Consider the following 22,255-nt stretch of genomic DNA (forward strand, 5'->3'; position numbering starts at 1 on the left):
AGGAAGGAGAAATATGACTACAATCAAGAGCGAAATAAGGATCAGGTTCAAAGAAGGAATGGAAGAAGCTAGGATTAGGAGTAAGCTAGATTGCTTAAAATGGGGGGCAACAATGTTAATGGGGATTACCGTGATTAGTTTCGGAATATTAGTATTCTAATTGCATTAGGGAAATCAGGTGAAGTAATGGGACATGGAAAAATAGATACCAGCTTCAATCAGATAAAACACAGAATAAAAATAAGAATAAGCAAATGTTTAAATATAACAGAAGAAATCATTAATTTCCAAGACATCCAGGAGATAGGGCTCAACGGCAGTATGTTAGAATCAAGCAACAGTGTCAGTAACAAAATGATCAGTAGAATGTTGGGAGCACTTACAAGCAGCCTGGAATACGTACTAAAATTATCAGATCGGTTAAAGATTTTTAGACAGTATTCGGGAAAACTAATGATACTAACTGGGACCCCGAGAAAGGGCAAGTTAAGATAAGAAATGCGTTGCAAAACAAAACCACAAGTAGGAATAATTTGGGAAACGATTTCATAGACGTGGGCTTAAAAATTAAAGAAACATTTAAAACAGCAATTAAAATTATAGCAAGTCCATTTAAATGGTTTTGGACTATGTTAACCTTTGTTCAAAACAATTGGTACTTGTTTCGATCAATTGCGGGAGGGGTAATTGCCGCAGCAGTGCTGTGGAAATTGGGAAATTTTAAATTATGTCAAAACCTATGTTGCAAATGTTGAAATAAAATTGCTCAACGGAAAGAGAGAAAAATGATACAATTGGTTACATAATTGAGGAACGTAAATGCCAAAGCCAGGAAGAAATCTTTTCGAGTTAGGAATAAACCGAAGTATCAAATGATTACTGAGCAGTGAAACCTTCGGTCACACATCTCTGACAGGACATGTGGCCTGGACACCAGCTGATGGATGATCTGAGTTCTCCACGGGACGTGTACTACATGATGGATTTTTTAAGGGCCGCGACAGACAGCAGCGACTGACGAGGAACCCACACAGTTTACGAGACAATAGTATGAAGACATTTTTGTTTGTTTGAGCTTGATGTTGCGGTGGGAAATTTACAACCAATGTATTAAACGAAGTTCCCTTGAGGCATTATGATAGTTATTAAAAAGAAATGTCGTGCATCTTATTAAGAATTGTTATGTATGTATGAAAAAGAATTTGACATGGCTTGAGATAACAGATGCCAACTGACAAGGAACAAATGCTGGACTTTGGTAGTTAATTTTAGTTAGAGGGAGACTAACAGCACTAAACTACAACAGGCGGCAGATAGCTGGGCAATAGAACAATTGGAACTAGGATAGCATTGGATGCTGTCAAAAGCATGAATTATTCTAAAGAACAAGTGACATCTACAGATACAATTGACATGCTTAGAACTAAACGCAACAGCACAGAATCTGACAGAGTTAATTAGAACTTGAGACAGGAGCACAACTTGTCATACAATAGCGAAAAGCAGCAGGGAATCTCAGTCTGTCTGATGATGACGGAGCTAAAGCTGCTCAACAGTTTGAACAAATTTTGTTTACTCAACAACCACAAAGGGTGAGAGTTTTCTGTAAAATGGAACTGTATTAATACAAAGGGGCTAAACAAGGGTTCACTTAAAGTGTAGTAAGGGTAATCTCGTGGGTAATTTACCAAAGTACCAGCACATATCATATCACGGGGAATATTGATGTTGTTAATACCATGTGTGATTTATATACTCTCATTATTGGTCACAAGTGCTGGCTTATAAAGCACTCTGTTAAGACCAGGAAACGATGTGTTGATATTATATTTTGTCTTTCAAATTGTGATTGCTAAAACATATGTAAAGCTGTAACACACAAACTGTTTGTGTGATTAGTTGCAAAGCAAAGTGTTAAGATAAGGCTTACTTTTGTAACTTTGTACTTGACAACAGGGAGGAATAATGTTTATATGGAAGACGATAAAGTGATGATTCGATGTGAAGAAAGTGGGCTCAATTGAGTTGGACCCCCACCAGTGGATGTATTAAATGTATTGCTCCTTGTAATAGAAACAGGGTTGTCAACCATTTTTGATTGGTTATGTGGCGACTGTTATAAGGGCAAATATACGCTTCATGTGTTTCAAGACATGATAACGGAGGACAGGGATCTTGAAGAGACATGGCAGTCAGTTACAATAGCATGTCTATCAAATGTTTCCGGACGTACTTGGTTCAGGGACATGTTAGTTACCCATGAGAGAAAATCAGGGTTGGAAGTGAGTTCAAAGACACCTTTTAAATTGATGAGGCACGGAAGTAAGTGGTTAATACATGATATAGTCGTTTACGATACCAATGAGGAACATAAAGCAATTTCGATTCAACAGGAATGGGACACTCGACTGCCAGTGACAGATAAACAACCTTTTTGGTTACTGATGTATTGAGTGGCTTACTGATCCTAAGGGACACGTGGCAGCTTGTACGGTGCTGCTATCCCAAGGAGATAAAATGCTTTGGAGATAGTGTAATACACGAAAAATAGCTATTGTGTTACCTTTCTGAACAGATGCCACTATAGTCCACGGTGATTACAATTAAGGAATAACCTGTCTGTCAACTGTGGTATAAGCGATGGATAAAAGCACACGATGGGGTTGGGACACGATTTGAAACCAGGAAAATTGAATATTGAAAGCACAGATATGGGGTACGATGGTATAAAATGAGTAGGGGGATAAGAATTAAAAGAAGGGGGCCATGTTTCAAATGCCAAGAGGGGATGTAATGCAAAAATGGAAAAATATGTCATTCGAACCATGAAAGTGAGCCTGGAAAAGCCTGAGATTTTAAAAGAAAGGGAAAGGTCCCACAAAGGGTTAACAGCCGCAGCTTGTTTGAAATACTGATAGCTTCACAGGCGTTAAAGAACACAGCTATGGCCAACACATCCTGTTTTTGAAGTTAAAAAGACATTCAATCAATTTAAATGTTTAAGTATTTCACACTTCTTTAGAAGTGCATTATTGTAAAACACCAATTAATCACTACTAAAGCCCCAGACATCTGCTTTCTGACTGAGCGAACCTGCTCATCCCGGTCTGTCGGAAAATGTAAGACTCCCATTCCAGCCACATTGTTGCAAAACAATCTAATCTCTGATTTAGTCCATTCTCCCGGTTCATTGCTTGTGTATTCGTTCTATAAATACAGAGGGGGTGACCAAGCCCGGTAAGAGATGGTAGTAGAGTTACGTCTGTCCGAACAATTGACACAGGTTCAGCTCCTGGCCATCACAGTGGTGAATTATTTAATTAGATTTCGCAGGTCAGGACAGAAAATGAGGGGACAGTCCTCAAATAAAATTCACAAAATATTCTCATCATCTAACTTCATCTATCCAGTTTCAACTTGTTTTCCGCGGAATCTTTAGTCAACAATAGTAAATAGAAACATTAGTAAAAGGGTGGGTTAATCGGGTCAAAAAAACGATACAATCAAAGTTCAATTTACAAACTGTGTTATGTTTACTCCTGGGGCCAGATGGATTAGCAACTAAATTATTTACATAATAAACAATAATAAAAATAGATCATTGGTGGCTCTATAGAGCAAGTGATACAGTGTAGGACTTGTATTTCGTGTTCTGCTGAGACGTTCTGACGTTATTGGTTCGAAATCCGCCAGAGACGCCTTTTTAAAATAAATTTCGAGTACCCAATTCATTTTTTCCAATTAAGGGGCAATTTAGCGTCGACAATCCACCTAGCTTACACATTTATTTTGGGTTGTGGGGGCGAAACACACGCAGTCACGGGGGGAATGTGCAAACTTCACAGGGACAGTCACATAGAGCCGCGATCGAACCTGGGACCTCGGCGCGTGATACCACAGTGCTAACCACTGCGCCAGCGTGCTGTCCAGCGGAGTCGGCTTTTGGGTGGGACCAAAGCCCTGTGGTTAGCACTGCTGCATCACAAAGCCAGGGATCCGGGTTCAATTCCAGCATTGGGTGACTGTGTGCGGAGTTTGCACGTTCTCCCCATGTCTGCGTGGGTGTTCTCTGGGTACCCTGGTTTCCTGTCACAGTTCCCTCCGCTTACTCAATTCCTGAGATTGACTGGCCCGGCTAAATTGCCTCAGGTGAGGTTCCAGGGGGAGGTTAGGGTTTTGGACCAAGGTACAGTGCTCATTCCGAGGGTCGGTGCCGATTCGAAGACCGTGTTACCCCGGAATTGAACCCGGGTCCCTGTCGCTGTGTGACAGCAGTGACAGCCCCTGTGCCGCGGTGCCGCCCAAGAGCAGACTCTTGTGGAATAAGAACCGATAACGTCAGAATCCACTGGAGAGACTGTAGATTACTGAATACTGGTGAAATACACAGGATCAGGACTAGGTTCGGTCTCAGGTCGGAGTAAGAATCCTATGTAAGGACACACAGAACATCGGAATTCAATTGCATAAATATATTTATTGCGGACTCGGCAATTCTTCTGGCTGAGCGGGAGCCGTGCGACAAGGACACTTTCATTCAGAAGCATATTAAATTGGAGTAAAATAACAGAAGCTTAGTACGACTTTTTTTTACAAACAGTTTATCAAACAAATGCCAGGTACCAAAAGGACTCAGGCAGTGAGCGGCGGTGGTACAGTGGTGAGCATAGCTGCCTTATAAGCAGTTCAACCGAGATTGAATGCCGGCCATCGCAGTAAAAATGTAATCGTAAGCTTTTGCGTGACATTGTGGGTTTCAAAGTGAAGAAGAGAAACAGTTTCTAACTGTGACGTTTTACGCTGATATCTACTTGAGGTGTATAAACTGCGAAACGGTCAGGATCAAGTATATGTGGAGATAATGCTTCCTCTTTTGCGGCATTCTCAAACCAGAGTTCTTAAGCTTAGAGTAAGAGATAGCAAATTTAAAAAACATTTGAGGAAAAACTACTTGTCCCATCGCAGTAATAGTTGTAACGGATGTGTTTGTGCGACATTGTGAGTTTCAAACTGAGGAAGACTGGCCAACAGTTTCTCAGTCAGAATTTATGCGCAATTCTGTAATTGAGGTGTATAAGATGTCAAACGGTATGGATAAAGTAAACGCGGAGTTGATGCTTCCTCTTGTGGGGCATTCTAAATTGCGAGGTCATAATCTTACAATAAGAGATCTCAAATTTAAAAAAGATTTGAGGAAAAGTATACTTTCCCCAAAACATAGAAAAATACAGCACATCGATGTTGTGCCGAACCTCTGCCCTAAATTAATCATGGAATTTACAGTGCAGAAGGAGGCCATTCGGCCCATTGAGTCTGCACCGGCTCTTGGAAAGAGAACCCTACCCAAAGTCAACACCTCCACCCAACATTAAGGGCAATTTTGGACACTAAGTGCTATTTATCATGGCCAATCCACCTAACCTGCACATCTTTGGACTGTGGGAGGAAACCGGAGCACCCGGAGGAAACACACGCAGACGCTGGGAGGATGCGTAGATTCCACACAGACAGTGACCCAAGCCGGAATCGAACCTGGAGCAGTGAAGCAATTGCGCTCTCCACAATGCTACCGTGCTGCCCTTAAGAACAAATAAATCTACACTATATCATTTTACCGTAATCCATGTACCTATCCAATAGCTGCTTGAAGGTCCCTAATGTTTCCGACTCAACTACTTCCACAGGAGGTGCATTCCATGCCCCCACTACTCTCTGGGTAAAGAACCTATCTCTGACATCCCCCCCTATATCTTCCACCATTCACCTGAAATTTATGTCCTGTTGTAATGGTTTGTTCCACCCGGGAAAACAATCTCTGACGGTCTACTCTATCTATTCCCCTGATCATTTTATAAACCTCTATCAAGTTGCCCCTCATCCTTCTCCATTCTAATGAGAAAAGGCCTAGCACCGTCAACCTTTCCTCGTAAGACCTACTCTCCATTCCAGGCAACATCCTGGTAAATCTCCTTTGCACCTTTTCCAAAGCTTCCACATCCTTCCAAAAATGAGGCGACCAGAACTGTACACAGTACTCCCAATGTGGCCTTACCAAAGTTCTGTACAGCTGCATCATCACCTCACGGCTTTAAATTCAACCCCTCTGTTAATGAACGCGAGCACACCATAGACCTTCTTCACAGCTCTATCCACTTGAGTGGCAACTTTCAAAGATGTATGAACATAGACCCCAAGATCTCTCTGCTCCTCCACATTGCCAAGTGCTCTACCGTTAACCCTGTATTCCGCATTCATATTTGTCCTTGCAACCTCACACTTTTCAGGGTTAAACTCCATCTGCCACTTCTCAGCCCAGCTCTGCATCCTATCTATGTCTCTTTGCAGCCGACAACAGCCCTCCTCACTATCCACAACCCCACGAACCTTCGTATCATCGGCAAGTTTACTGACCCACCCTTCAACTCCCTCATCCAAGTCATTAATGAAAATCGCCAGCAGCAGAGGACCCAGAACTGATCCCTGCGGTACGCCACTGGTAACTGGGGTCCAGGCTGAATATGTGCCATCGACCACCACTCTCTGACTTCTACTGGTTAGCCAGTTCGTTATCCAACTGGCGAAATTTCCCACTATCCCATGCCTCCTTACTTTCTGCATACGCCTACCATGGGGAACCTTATCAAATGCCTTCCTCAAATCCATGTACACTACATCCACTGCTTTACCTTCATCCACATGATTGGTCACCTCCTCAAAGAATTCAATAAGACTTTTAAGGCAAGACCTACCCCTCACAAATCCGTGCTGACTAGCCCTAATCAAGCAGTGTCTTTCCAGATGCTCAGAAATCCTATCCTTCAGTACCCTTTCCATGACTTTGCCTACCACCAAAGTAAGACTAACTGGCCTGTAATGCCCAGGGTTATCCCTATTCCCTTTTTTGAAGAGGGGCACGACATTCGCCACTCTCCAATCCCCTGGTACCACCCCTGTTGACAGCGAGGACGAAAAGATCATTGCCAACGGCTCTGCAGTTTCATCTCTTGCTTCCCATAGAATCCTTGGATATATTCCGTCAGGCCTGGGGGACTTGTCTATCCTCAAGTTTTTCAAAATGCCCAACACATCTTCCTTCCTAACAAGTATTTCCTCGAGCTTACCAATCTGTTTCACACTGTCCTCTCCAACAATATGGCCCCTCTCATTTGTAAATACAGAAGAAAAGTACTCGTTCAAGACCTCTCCTATCTCTTCAGACTCAATGCACAATCTCCCACTCCTGTCCTTGATCGGACCTACCCTCGCTCTAGTCATTCTCATGTTTCTCACATATGTGTAAAAGGCCTTGGGGTTTTCCTTGATCCTACCCACCAAAGATTGTTCATGCCCTCTCTTAGCTCTCCTAATCCCTTTCTTCAGTTCCCTCCTGGCTATCTTGTATCCCTCCAACGCCCTGTCTGTACCTTGTTTCCTCAGCCTTACATAGGTCTCCTTTTTCCTCTTAACAAGACATTCAACCTCTCTTGTCAACCATGGTTCCCTCACTCGACCATCTCTTCCCTGCCTGACAGGGACATACATATCAAGGACACGTACTACCTGTTCCTTGAACAAGTTCCACATTGCACTTGTGTCCTTCCCTGACAGCCTATGTTCCCAACTTATGCACTTCAATTCTTGTCTGACAACATCGTATTTACCCTTCCCCCAATTGTAAACCTTGCCCTGTTGCACGCACCTATCCCTCTCCATTACTAAAGTGAAAGTCACAGAATTGTGGTCACTATCTCCAAAATTCTCCCCCACTAACAAATCTATCACTTCCCCTGGTTCATTACCAAGTACTAAATCCAATATTGCCCCTCCTCTGATCGGACGATCTACATACTGTGTTAGAAAAGCTTCCTGGACACACTACACAAACACCACCCCATCCAAACTATTTTGATCTAAAGAGTTTCCACTCAATGTTTGGGAAGTTTAAGTCACCCATGACTTCTACCCTGTGACTTCTGCACCTCTCCAAAATCTGTTTCCCAATCTGTTCCTCCACATCTCTGCGACTATTGGGGGGCCTAAAGAAAACTCCTAACAAGGTGACTGCTCCTTTCCTATTTCTGACTTCAACCCATACTACCTCAGTAGGCTGATACTCCTCGAACTGCCTTTCTGCAGCTGTTATACTATCTCTAATTGACAATGCCACCCCCCCACCTCTTTTACCAGCCTCCCTAATCTTATTTAAACATCTATAACCAGGGACCTCCAACAACCATTTCTGTCCCTGTTCTATCCAAATCTCCGTGATGGCCACCACATCGTAGTCCCAAGTTCCGATCCTTGCCATATGTTCACCCACCTTATTCCCGATGCTTCTTGCGTTGAAGTATACACACTTCAAGCCATCTCCGTGCCTGCAAGTACTCTCCTTTGTCAGTGTTCCCTTCCCCACTGCCTCATTACACGCTTTGCCGTCCTGAATATCGGCTACCTTAGTTGCTGGACTACAAATCCAGTTCACATTCCCCTGCCAAATTAGTTTAAACGTTCCGGAAGAGTACTAGAAAACCTCCCTCCCAGGATATTGGTACCCCTCTGGTTCAGATGCAACCCGTCCTGCTTGTACAGGTCCCACCTTCCCCAGAATGCACTCCAATTATCCAAATACCTGAAGCCCTCCCTCCTACAGCATTCCTGCAGCCACGTGTTCAGCTGCACTCTCTCCCCATTCCTAGCCTCGCTATCACGTGGCACCGGCAACAGACCAGAGATGACAACTCTGTCTGTCCTGGCTTTTAACTTCCAGCCTATCTCCCTAAACTCATTTATTACCTCCCACCCCTTTTCCTACCTACGTCGTTGGTACCAATGTGCACCACGACTTCTGGCTGCTCCCCCTCCCCCTTAAGGATCCTGAAGACACGATCCGAGACATCCTTGGCCCTGGCACCCGGGAGGCAACATATCTTCCGGGAGTCTCGCTCGCGACCTCAGAATCTTCTATCTATTCCCCTAACAATTGAATCTCCTACAACTATTGCTTTTCTATTCTCCCCCCTTCCCTTCTGAGCCCCAGAGCCAGACTCAGTGCCAGAGACCTGGCCGCTAGGGCCTTCCCCCGGTAGGTCACCCCCCAACAGCGTCCAAAACGGTATACTTATTTTGAAGGGGAACGGCCACGAGGGATCCCTGCACTGTCTGCCTCCCCCCCCCCCACCCGCCCCTGACTCTAACCCAGCTATTATTGTCCTGTACCTTGGGTGTGGTTACATCCCTGTAACTCTTCTCTATCGCCCCCTCTGCCTCCCGGATGATCCGAAGTTCATCCAGCTTCAGCTCCAGTTCCCTAACACGGTCTTTGAGGAGCTGGAGTTGGGTGCACTTCCCGCTGGTATAGTCAGCGCGGACATCGGTGGTATCCCTCACCACCCACATCCTACAGGAGGAGCATGCAACTGGCCTAGCCGCCATCCCCTCTTACCTTGCAGAATATAGCTGCCCTGTGGACCAACTGGATCTCCGCCCTCCGACACTGCTCCCAGTCAGCTGCACTCTGTAAACTCCTGGCTCTCTTCTCACTCTTTGCGGAAATGGAGGAAACAAAATGCAAGCAGCACTTTACTCCCTCCTCACTTTACTCCGTCAGTCACCAAACTCTCACTAGAGCACTCAAATGCACCAAATTCAGCACTCCCTCAGTCACCAAACTCTCACTATAGCACTCAAATGCACCAAATTCAGCACTCAGTGCAAACACAGTCTGCACGGTAGGGGATTACTTTTATACAGTGAATCTAGCCTCTAAAGACTTGTGATTCCTTGGAATTCGCTACTCCAGATTGCGATGGATGCAGGGACACTGAATACATTTACGGAGGAGTTAGAGAGATTGTTGTTGGTAATGAGTGGAAGGGTTATGGAGAACGGGTGGAGTTGAGGCCAGTATGGGATCAGCCAAGATCTCATGGAATGTGTTAGTCTCAGAAGGCTAAGTTGCCTTCTCCCGCTCCTAGGTCATGTGTTATAGTGAGGACGTATTCTAGCTGAGATCAATCGCCCTCTTCATCTGTAACATTGTAGGTAACAGATGAGGAACACATCATCCGTGATAGAATGGCGGGGCAGACTCGATGGGTCTAATGGCTTAATTCTGCTCCTATATTTTATGAACTTATCTTTTGTGCGACTTCGTGAGTTTCAAACTGAGAGGAAGGAACATTTTCCAACTCAGAATTTATGCGCAATTAGGGCAGGGAGTGAAAAGTAACTTTCTCAGCTTTTTATTATTTGGTTTCACCATGGACAGTGTTCGACTATTCACCGCCCGCCAAGCCCTTAAACAAAAGCTAAAAATCACAGCCTTTTTTCTATATCCTCATGAAGTGGACGAAACAGAGATACAACAGACACGTTACAGACAAGAATGGGATTTGAATCCACGAGTGCAGAGTACAATGCATTATTGTACATCACCTTAACCACGTGGTACAACCCCTTTAGTTCATGGAACTTTAATATCCGATCTTGTCACAGACAAGTAGCCGAAGCACCCCACCAATGTACAATCAGGAGGACGTTCATCCACGAGAGGTGGCAGAAGTTAATAATGGGAGAAGTGAACCCGGTAACCTCGACTGCACAGTGGGGAGCCGCAGAAGAATTGGTGGCAATGTGGGATTAAGCCCCAAACACGTCTGCCGCCGTTCGTGCCTCCGTTCGTCCCTGCTCTAACACAACTCGATGCAAGTGTCCTGACAACTTGGAATAGTTTGTCACATCAGTGATTGCAGATCCATCGTGTAAAAATGAATCCCACTTCCGAGAAACAATGGACGAAAAGTCGACGAGGATGGGATTCGAACCCACGTGCGCAGAGCACAATAGATTAGCAATCCATCGCCTTAACCACTCGGCCACCTCGTCGCACAATTTTTCGCGTCAATACGTCTTAATTCGTTTTGCATCCATGAACTGATGGAAATTATTTGCCTCTTTCTATTCAACCAGGTGTTTAACAGGGGAAACGCAGTGATGGTGGTATAGTGGTGAGCATCGCTGCTTTAGAAACCGTTGACTTCGTTTCGATTCCCGTCCATCGCAGTAATAGTTGGATCGGATGTTTTTGCGCGACATCCTGAGTTTCAAACTGAGGAAGACTGGTCAACTGTTTCTCATTCAGAATTTATACGGATTATCTAAGTGAGGTGTTCAAGATGCGAAAAGGTGTAGATATTGTCGACGTGGAGTTGATGTTACCTGTTGTGGGGCAGTCTAAAACGAGAGGTCATCATCTTAGAATATGAGGAGGCAAATTTAAAAAAGAAAAACTACTTCTCCCAAAGGGTTGTAATTCTGTGGAATTCACTTCCTGAGAGTGTGGTGGATGCAGGGACAGTGAGAAAGTTAAGGAGGACTTAGAGAGACTTTTATTGGTAATGAGTTGAAGGGTTCTGGAGAACGGGCAGGACGGTGGTGTTGAGGCCATTATGTTTGATCAGGCAAGATCACATGGAAGGTTTTACGCCCAAGAGGCTAAATTGCATATCCCAGCTCCAATGTTATGTGTTCTCGGGAGGAAGTGTTCTGGCTGATATCTCAATCCATCTCTTGCTCCGTAACATTTCAGGTAGCAGATGATGAACATTTCAGTCATGATCGAATGGCGGGCAGACTCGATGGGTCGAATGGCGTAATACTGCTCATATATCTGATGAATCTATCGTTTGCGCGGCTTCATGGCTGTCAAACTGAGGGAAAAAAATAGTTTCCAACTCAGAATGTGTGCGCAATTATGGGGGTGAGTGAATTAAGTAACTTTCTCGTCATTTTCTAAAGTGGTTTCAATATGGAAAGTGTTCGATTATTCACAACCCCAAGCCCCAAACACTAAAAATCACAGCATTTTTCCGTCACCCTCATCAAGTGGATCAAACAGAGACACAACAGATACGTTACAGACGAGGATTGGATTCGAACTCAAGTGCGCAGAGCACAAAGGTTTCTTGTGCATCCCCTTAACCACGTGGTACAACTCCTTTACTTCATGGAACTTTAATATCTGACCTTCTCACAGACAAGTGACCGAAGCAACCCTCCAGTGCACAAACAGGAGGATGTTCATCCAGGAGAGGTGGCAGAAGGTAATTATGGGAGAAGTCAACCCGGTATCCTCGACTGTACTGTGGGTAGCCGAAGAAGAACTGGTGTCAAAGAGCGGTTAAGCCCCAAACACGTCTGCCTCCGTTCCACCGTCCTCTAACCCAACTCGATGCAATCTGGCCTGACAATTTGGAATAGATTGTCACATCAGTGATTGCATATCCATCTTGGAAAAAGGAGGCCTACTTCCGAGAAAAGTGGATTTAAAATCAACGAGCATGGAATTCGAACACACATGTGTAGAGCACAATGGATTAGCAGCACAGCGCCATAACCACTCGGCCACTTCGTCCCACAAGTGCACATGTCAATATGTCTTAATTCGTTTTGCATCCATGAACTGTTTGAATGTATCTGCCTCCTTCTATTCCACCTGGTGTTCAAAATTGGAAATGCAGCGATGATGGGAGAGTGGTGAGCAAAGTTTTCTTCCAATCAGTTGTCCCAGTTCGATTCCCGGTCATCGATCTAATAGTTGAATCGGATGTTATTGTGCGACATCGTGAGTTTCAAACTGAGGAAGACTGGTCCACAGCTTCTCACTCAGAATGTATGCGTCATTATCTAATTGAGGTGTATCAGGTGCCAAAAGGTATGGACAAAGTTGACGTGGAGCTGTTGCTTCCTCTTGTGGGGCATTCTAAAAGGAGAGGTCATGCTCTTAGAATAATAGATTTAGTCACGAGTTGAATGGCGCAAGGGAAGCGTGCTGGGCCCGTAACCCAAAGGTAGATGGATTGAAACCATCTTTGGCTATTCATATTCTCATTCACACCAAACGAGAACTAGTTGCTATTTGTTAGCAGCACATCTGCCTTTTAGGGCAGCACAGTAGCATTGTGGATAGCGCAATTGCTTCGCAGCTCCAGAGTCCCAGGTTCGATTCTGGTTTGGGTCACTGTCAGTGCAGAGTTTTGCACATCCTCCCCGTGTGTGCGTGGATTTCCTCCGGGTGCTCCGGTTTCCTCCCACAGTCCAAAGATGTGCAGGTTAGGTGGATTGGCCATGATAAAATTGCCCTTAGTGTCCAAAATTGCCCTTCGTGTCCAGAATTGCCCTTAGTGTTGGGTGGGGTTACTGGGTTATGGGGATAGGTTGGAAGTGTGGACCTTGGGTAGGGTGCTCTTTCCAAGAGCCGGTGCAGACTCGATGGGCCGAATTGGCTCCTTCCGCACTGTAATTTTTTTAAAAATTGAGTAAAAACTACTTATCCCAAAGGGTTTATGATTCCGTGGAATTCGGTACCCCAGTTGCGTTGGATGCAGGGAGCGTGAGTAAGTTTAAGGAGGATGTAGAGAGATTCTTATTGGTAAGGAGTTGAAGGGATACGGAGAACGGGAAGACGGTGGAGTTGACGCCAGGATGGGATCAGCCAACATCACATGGAAGGTGTTATGCTCAGGAGGCTAAATTGCCTACTCCCGCTTCGAGGGCATGCGTTCTAGGGAGAAGGTGTTCCTGCTGATAACGCAATCGACCTCTTTGTCTGTAACATTGTAGTTCGCAGATGGGGAAGATATCAGCCATGATAGAATGGCGGGCAGACTCGATGGGTCTAATGGCTGAATTATGTTTCTTCATTTTATGAACTTATCTTTTGCGCGACTTTGTGAGTTTCAAAATGAGAGGAGGAAACAGTTTCCAACTCAGAATTTATACGCAATTAGGGCAGGGACTGAAATAAGTAACTTTCTCACCTTTTTATAATGCGGTTTCAACATGGACAGTGTTCGCCGAATTCACCACCCGCCAAGCTCGTGAACCAAAGCAAAAAATCACAGCATTTGTACTTCATGCTCATGAAGTGGACCAAACAGAGACACAACAGACACATTGCAGACGAGGATGGGATTTGAATCCACGTGTGCAGAGTACAATGGATTATTGTGCGTCTCCTTAACCACATGATACAACTCATTTACTTCAATGGAATTTTAATATGCGATCTTATTCCAGGCAAGTAGCCAAAGAACCCCTCCAGTCTACAAACAGGAGGAGGTTCATCCTGGAGAGGTGGCTGAAGAGAATTATGGGAGACGTCATCCCGGTAACCTCAACGGTACTGTGGGTAGCCGAAGAACTTGTGTCACGGTGCGGTTCCACTGACAACGTATCCACCGGCACATATAGTGACGAAGACTGACAGGTTCAGAATGTCTCTTACACTCTCACACATTACCCGAGAGTGACAGGAATCCCCCATTTACAAACAGGACCAGAGAAGGGCAGAGAGAATGCACCTCACTCCCACATACAACATGTTGACGGATTCAACACAACCAAAATATAAGAAAAGATCATCACCACATATTATCTTCTTCGAAATCCCGCCGTCCCAACTTTAATATAATAAAAACAATTTTTATCAGTTGTGTCTCACTCTAATCTGTGAACTTCTCTCTGCCACAGTGTGTTGACATATACTGGCCACGACACAGAACCGCAACAGAGCGCGGGAGATTCACATGAACTGTCGGTGATAGAATGTGATCGGGTGGACGGAGAGGTGTTAGAAGTATGTAAAATTTAAACAATCTATATTCATGCATTTCCCAATGGAATTGGTGGAATTTGGAAGTGTTTATCTTGAGGATCAATTGAGCAGAGACTTTAAAGCATTTTATCTGTGCTTCCCTCTGTGTGAGCTATGCAATGTTGTACTGTGTCCTGCTGTCTCCTTCATTCCTGGGACGAGACTGCAAGAAGGATTCTGAAAGGTATTTGCTGCAAAGAAAACAGGAACGTGCGTTATGTTTACTTTTGCTGTGAGGTAGAATGTAAATAGCAGAGAATAGCCTCGATTCCTCGACCTCGGGCTAATGGCCCAGCACGCTTCCGCTGCGGCACTCTGCTCCTTAAACCAGGAGCTACAACAGTACTGCCTGGCTGTAGCCAGGCAACTATTCACTTCCGCATTTGTTCTTTCAACAAGAACACACGTTTGAGCACACTGATTCTGGTCTGCATAGTTCAGTTAATTTACTTTCGTGCTGAACGGTTGTTCTATGAAGGGGATGTGATTTATTCTGTGAAGTTGTTCTGATGAGAAAGTGGGGAATGACTGGAATCACCTTCATAGAAGGAAGTTCGGGACGGCAGTTCTCTGGGAACATTGATCACGCTCTTACTGATTTCTTCAAGCTTTGCTTCAAGTCCGACCCCAGAGAAGATCAACTACGAGCAAAGTGGCGCAGCGGACGTGTGCTGGACCCCTAACCCAGAGGTCTATGGATCTAAACCATCCTCTGCTATTTATATTCTCACTCACACGAAACGGAAACAAGTTGCTATTTGTCAGCAGCACATCTGCCTTTTTCTTTATTAGTATCAACGTTTTGCTTTCAGTCTGACCCGCTCTTTGGCACCGGTTCTTCAGCTACCCACAGTACAGTCGAGGAGACGAAGTTCAGTTCTCCCAGAACATTCTTCTGGCTCCTCTAGTGGATGAACGATCACCTGTTTGGACACTGGAGGGGTTCTTCGGCTACTTGTCCGTGAAAGCAGCACCGGAAGCAGCTGTGGAGAGAGAATGCAGTCGCCAGAATGCAACTCTCCAATTGTATACTTCACGTCGCTCAGATCTTAGACTCTCAATATCTTCGTGTGGGGAACAAGTAGAGCGGGAATTCGGTTCTTGTGATTGGAGCAAACTGATCAATGCAGCAATGAGAAGCTCCTTAACCCCCAGCGGGTTGGATAAGAATGGCACTCAGATGCAGGACTCTGGCTAGGGATCAAAAGTAGGGTAAGCATCTATTGTTTGAAATTAAATGACGATGAAGATAGAGTTTATGTCGATTTGTGTATTGATTTCAGTTTGGACGATAGCCCAGTGGTCTAAGCTGCTGCGTTTAGATCGAAGTCTCCACTCGAGGCGTGGGTTCGACTCCCATTCCTAATATTGACTCTTTCTCCCTGAGGTTAAATTTCTCCAGCAAGATGTTCAACATCAGGAAGATCCAATACGTCCCTTTGAGTGGAAAAGCGTTGGTCTCAGGACATGAGATTCCTGTTTAAATACGCACAGCAAGACCACACAGGCAAAAGCGCAGTTAATGCCTCGATAATCTGCTGCAGTGACTCTGGTTGAGGAATTAATATTGAGCACAGGACTCCGGGTAAAATTTGTCTTATCTTCTTGTAAATAGTCTGGCTGGTTAGAGTGTTCACATCCGTCCGAGAGGGGAAGTTGGAAACTCGGTGTCTATTGTGATTTACTGCTGGATAAAACTTTATTTCCTTATTGGCCCCCTGTGAGGTATTACTGGATAACGTTATTTCTCTATATTGCCCCTCTGTTGGGTACTATTGGATAACGTTTCCAGTCCAGCTTTGACAAATTGTTACCTGGTCTTTAAAGCATTTTCTCTGTGGTTCCCTATGTGTGAGCTTTACAATGTTGTAATGTGTCATGCTATCTCCTTCATTCTTGGGACAAATGTCGGGATGAGACTGCCAGAAAGTTTCTGATAGGTATTTGCTGCAAAGCAAACAGGAACGTGCGTTATGTTTTCTTTTTGTGTCAGGGAGAATGTAAATAGCAGAGAATAGCCACGATTCCCTGACGTTGGGCTAATGCCCCAACACGCTTCCGCTGCGGCACTCTGCTCCTTAAACCAGGAGCTACGATTTTACTGCCCTGCGGTCGCCACACAGCTATTCACTTCCTCATTTTTTCTTTCAACTCGAACACACGTTTGAGCACAGTAATTCTGGTCAGCAAATTTCAGATAATTTACTTGCGTTCTGAATGTTGTTCTGTGAAGGTGATGTGATTTCTTGTGTGACGTTGTTCTGATGATAAAGTGGGGAGTGACTGGAATCATCTTCATAGAATGAAGTTCGGGGCGGCAGTTTCACCTCTCTGGGAACATTGATCACGCTGTTAGAGATTTCTTCAAACTTTGCCTCAAGTCCGACCCCGGACAGGGTCAAGCACGAGCAGCGTGGAGCAGCGGCCCATAACCCAGAGGTCGATGGATCCAAACCATCTTCTGCTATTCATATTCTCAATCACACCAAACGGAAACAAGTCGCTATTTGCCAGCAGCACATCTACCTTTTTCTTTATTAGTATCAACGTTTTACTTACAGTCTGATCCGCTCTTTGACACCTGTTCTTCAGCTACCCACAGTATAGTCGAGGTGACAAAGTTGACTTCTCCCAGAACACTCTTCTGGCGCCTCTCCTGGATGAACGTTCTCCTGTTTGGACACAGGAGGGATTCTTCGGCTACTTGTCTGTGAAAGCAGCACCGGGAGCAGCTGTGGAGAGAGAATGCAGTCGTCAGGATGCAACTCTCCAATTGGATACTTCACGTCGCTCAGATCTTAGGCTCTCAATATCTTCGAGTGAGGAACAGGTATCTCGATAGGAATGGAGCTGCTGCTTCCCGGGGAGCTGCGAAGCAAGAGGCACAGATACTGACCAACTGCACCCGCTCCAAATAGATTCCCCAAATTACTGAACAAAACAAAAACAAGCACAAATCATATTTTAAGAAACTATGACAGTGACTCTGAAACAATACACCAACACATCTGAAAGAATCGATTTGCTGTAACTAATTAAAGATGAACCGTTTCAATATCAGCCGTAGTTCCTTACCAGTTCTCAGACAGGCACCGACTGGTTAGAAGTTTGCTTCACTTTTCAAGGTCCGGCTCAATAAAATCAATCACAGGCCCATGATCTGCTTTCCTCCTGTTCTCAGACACATCCACTTTGTACAAGGGCGCACGAACTGGTTTTCAGAGTAAGAGTCAGACTGCAGTCACCTCGTTCTCTCTCGATCCCTTTATCCCAGAGCCACCTCACAACCAGGAATGGAACTTCTCACAGAGCCAAGAATGGAATAGTTTGTCGATTCTTCCACTGATTCAGGACCGCCCATCGCCAGGATGTATTCGTCCAAAAGAGTTGGGATGATATAGGGCTGAGTTTCACTGTATCCAATCAGTCCCCGGAGAAGCACAAAAACAGTGAGTGAGGGAGAGAGAAAGAAACAAAGAAACAGATAGAGAGATAAAATATGTTCCATTTCTAACACGATCTTTTTACCCAAAAATACATTCAGCTGAATGAAACCGAACCACGTTTCCATTCGCTGCCGTTGCTGCTTCTCCTTCCAAACATTGCAGGACACGTTATTATTTATTGATTGTTGTTTTGAGTGCGAGCTTCTTTATATGTCGTTCAGTTTCCAAAACAAATGCTGACTGATTCTGATATAGGTTCAAACCGTTCATTTACAAATATTCCGATTCAGTGGCTTGCGCGGGGAGTTCAGCAAACACTTCGAATCACAGTCGCTGCGAGCAAGGCTCGAACCAGCGCGGGGACACAACATTGATTTCAAGTCCGACGCCTTAACCAGTCTGCCATCAGCTGTGTTTAGTGTGTCATTCACTAGTAATTTGGTCGATAGAATACATTCTAAAACCAGCCTGGAATCACTCCAGGAAGTTATTGCATTCAAACGATCAACGGGGCCCCGGTGTTTATGTGAGGAGGGGTTGAATCTTCGTGGAAAATGACCATTGGATTTGGAGAGAGGCCTTGAGAGACTCGAAAACCTCAGCTCCCTAAACGCACAATTCCACCGATTAAATAGATTGTGGAACAACATCAGTTACATTGGAAATATATTGGAAATTCAAATGGAACAGGACCACACTTTACAGTCTGGAAGAAAATTTAAATGATGAAATCTAGAAATTACAGCACAGAAGGAGACCTGTGCAGGCCGAACGGTCACCTGATGACCTGATGACGCAACTAAAATTGTCACGTGTCGGGATTCCGGCAGTTCCCCGGATCGCGGTCAGAGCACAAGCCAGGAGGAGCTGCTCAATTATTAAGTCAGTTATTTTTTATTACATGCCATTGGTCGCCAGTCATTGAGAGACCAGCATTTCTACATGGTGTCAGGAGTGGGCAGTATGGCAGAAGGACTTCACCGCATCAACATGCTTGTATCGCAGAATCGTAGAATATCCAGCTCAGAAGTAGGCCATTCGGCCCAACAAGTCAGCATTGACCCCCCCGAATGAGCACCGCAGCAACTCTCTTCAAGAAGCGGTTTAATAAATAGCAAATCAGCAGCCCGGCTAGCTCAGTCGGTAGAGCATGGGACTCTTAATCCCAGGGTCGTGGGTTCGAGCCCCACGTTGGGCGCTTTCTTGTTATTATCTGAAAATGTTGATGCTGAATGAACTGTCTTCATAACAGGAACACGAGGTTATGTCCCTTGACTGGGAATCCAGAGATCTGAACGAACCTCGTGACAAATTTTAATAAATATGGAATTAAAATTGCTTCTCAGTAACGGCGCAGAAAGCTTCTGCTTCCGACGGATCTTACTTCCACAACTGGGAACACATTACACAACAGATAATGATTTGACACAACTACAGTGAAGATCTGTCACCGGCAGTGTCACGGTTCCATGGCAGAGAGCACGGTTACACAGCAGAGAGCTCAGTTACACAGCAAGATATAATTTTACAAACAGGGCCTCTCTGTGTGCAGCAGAAAACACATTTTCCTAAAAAAACAGTTTCTCCATCTAGGCACCTTTTCTGTGTGTCATTGTATGTGTGTCCTGATAGTCTCTTCCTGATTTTTTGTGTATCTTTCTCTGTCTGTTACAGCAGTGCTGCTGTTATGTATTAATCTCACTTTTCCCAAACAGTAATTGTGATTGATAGATACAGAAACATTTCCAAACTGACATTCAGTACCAATGTCTGATAGAGACTGAAACCCACCCTCACATACAGTCCCAGACATTGACTCATAATGAAGGAATCCTGCTCTCACAAACTATTGAGACTGGGGTGCAGAGTGTTCCCTCCACTCGCGAATACTACCTGTGATTTACAGATACAGAACAAATCTCAGTCAGGTGAGTAGCAGAGTTTGATGGGTACGACATGTATTCCACAATCACCTTCTCTGCGCCAGATAATCAGATGCAGACGACATGCGGCGTCTGTGTTGGTTTAACAAGGGTTTTGCCCAAGAACAGGAACAGATTTACACAATATTAGGGTATAAGACGTAGGAGCAGAAGTAGGCCATTCAGCCCATCGAATATGCTCCGTATTTCAATGAGATCATGCTTGATCTGATATATGACGTGTTATGGCCTTATACAGTGGCACATTATCACAGTGGTTACCTCACAGAGCCAGCGATCCGGGTTCAATTCCAGCTTTTGGTCACTGACTGTGTGGAGTTTGCACTTTCTCTCCGTGTCTGTGTGGGTTCCCTCCGGGTGCTGCGATTTCCTCGCACAGTCCAAATGTGTGCGGGTTAGGTGGACTGTCCATGCTAAATTGCCCCTTAGTGTTCAGAAAGTTGGGTGGTGTTACAGGGATGTGATGGGGACACAGAGGCTCTTTCAGAATATCGTTGCAGAGTCCATTGGATGAATGGCCTCCTTTTACATTTTAATGATCTCATGATAATACTCATGTCCACTTTCCCGGCATTTTATCTCTAGATTTCATGATGAACCTTTAAAACCAGCAATCCCACCAAGCCTCAGGTAGCGGCAACTCCTCAATGGTCGTTAATTTCCCGGCTGTCAGTCATTTGGCCAGTCTTGAGTGAAGTCACATCCTGGAAATGTCATACATTGATCCAGTTCTAAAATAAATTAAGTCCCTGATGACCATAGGCCCTTTGAGTGTAAGATCTGACTGGTGGTGATTTAACCTGAGGATCACCATACTTCAGGCGAGGAGCAATAATAATAATACTAATAATCTCTTATTGTCACAAGTAGGCTTCAATCAAGTTACTGTGAAAAGCCCGGAGTCGCCATATTCCGGCGCCGGTTCGGGGAGGCTGGAACGGGAATTGTGAGATGGCGGGGTTTTCATGTTTCAGGTCTAGTATAACCGTGTGATCTCAATCTAATTAATTTGGTTTTCCTTCTGCTAATCTTGTCTCACAGTGAGGCAAACCTCACTGATTTGATAGACGAGTGATCGTTCTTCAGTCTTGTCATTGTCGGACCCGCTGAATATGGAGGCATATCCTGTGTGGCAGGATTTAGCTCCAACTCAAGCTATACGTTTGTGGATGATACCACTGCGGTAGGTCGTATCCCAAACAATGACGAATCAGATACAGAAGGTAGATAAATCACATGGTTGCATAGTGCACTGTCATGTGAGTGTACATTTAAAACATGTAAGTTTAAGCAATGTACATTTAAGAAAACAGTGATGTCAGAGAGTGGGTGGAGCTGGGCTTTAGGTCAGCCATTTTGCAGATTTTTACTTTCAGTTTAAAAAGCAGCTTGTGTGTGTCTGTGTGTTTCCAGAGAGCTGCAAGTTTGAAAAGAGATTGGGAGTGTCTTAGTTTGCAGGGTGCTGGTTCTCTGACATAAAAGACCACCTCTGGATCATTTGGGTGATTTAAACTGATAATTGTAAAGCCTTCAACCTGATGTTATTCTGTTTAAATGTGTTAAGTCTCTTGGAAGTTTGAAGGAACATTTTAAGGAATTGTTTCTGTTGCAATATTTTCTGAGTTATCTTTGAAGTAAGGGGCGTTAAGAGATCCAATGTTTATTTAAGATGTTAAGTTGAGTTCATGGAATAAACAGTGCTTTGTGTTTAAAAGCCCACGAGTCCATAATTGTATAATAATAATACACCTAGGGAAAAAGCCGTGTGCTAGGAAAAGCAACAAATCCATTAAAGGGAGAGGTTGGTTGAACTCCATGATACATTTTGGGGTTCTGAAAATGCCTCACCCATAGAAATTGGGGGCTCGTCCGGGATAAAAGTCTATCTATTGGATTGGCTTTTGTGAACTTAAAGACAGTGAAGGATTGTTCCTTTTCAGGTGTGGTATTTTAGTTTACGTGGGGAGAGTGTTGTGAACAATGGCTCTTTCAGAGGCTCAGAAGTTTTTGGGGGCGGAGAATGTCACACGGAGTACTTTACGGGCAGAAACGAAAATCAGACTGTTAGATTTGGCAAGAACATTGCAGTTAACCTTACCTGACAAAATGCGAAAAGATGAAGTAATTATGGCGGTGGTTAAGCATTTAAATTTGCATACGATAGAGTTTGACTCATTGGAAATGGCAAAAATTCAGTTGCAAATTAAGCAAAT

At 44.4% G+C, this 22,255-nt stretch overlaps 2 non-coding genes across 2 annotated transcripts; one reads left to right on the forward strand and one right to left on the reverse strand.

Annotated features, from left to right (window-relative positions):
- Window positions 1-10,802: 10,802 nt before the first annotated feature.
- trnas-gcu (transfer RNA serine (anticodon GCU)) lies at window positions 10,803-10,884 on the reverse strand. The gene has a single exon. It is a non-coding gene; the product is annotated as a tRNA-Ser (tRNA).
- Window positions 10,885-19,224: 8,340 nt separating this feature from the next.
- On the forward strand, window positions 19,225-19,297 carry trnak-cuu (transfer RNA lysine (anticodon CUU)). The gene has a single exon. It is a non-coding gene; the product is annotated as a tRNA-Lys (tRNA).
- Window positions 19,298-22,255: the final 2,958 nt, after the last annotated feature.

The sequence above is a fragment of the Scyliorhinus torazame genome, chromosome 24, assembly GCF_047496885.1.
Source record: "Scyliorhinus torazame isolate Kashiwa2021f chromosome 24, sScyTor2.1, whole genome shotgun sequence".
NCBI lineage: Eukaryota > Metazoa > Chordata > Chondrichthyes > Carcharhiniformes > Scyliorhinidae > Scyliorhinus > Scyliorhinus torazame.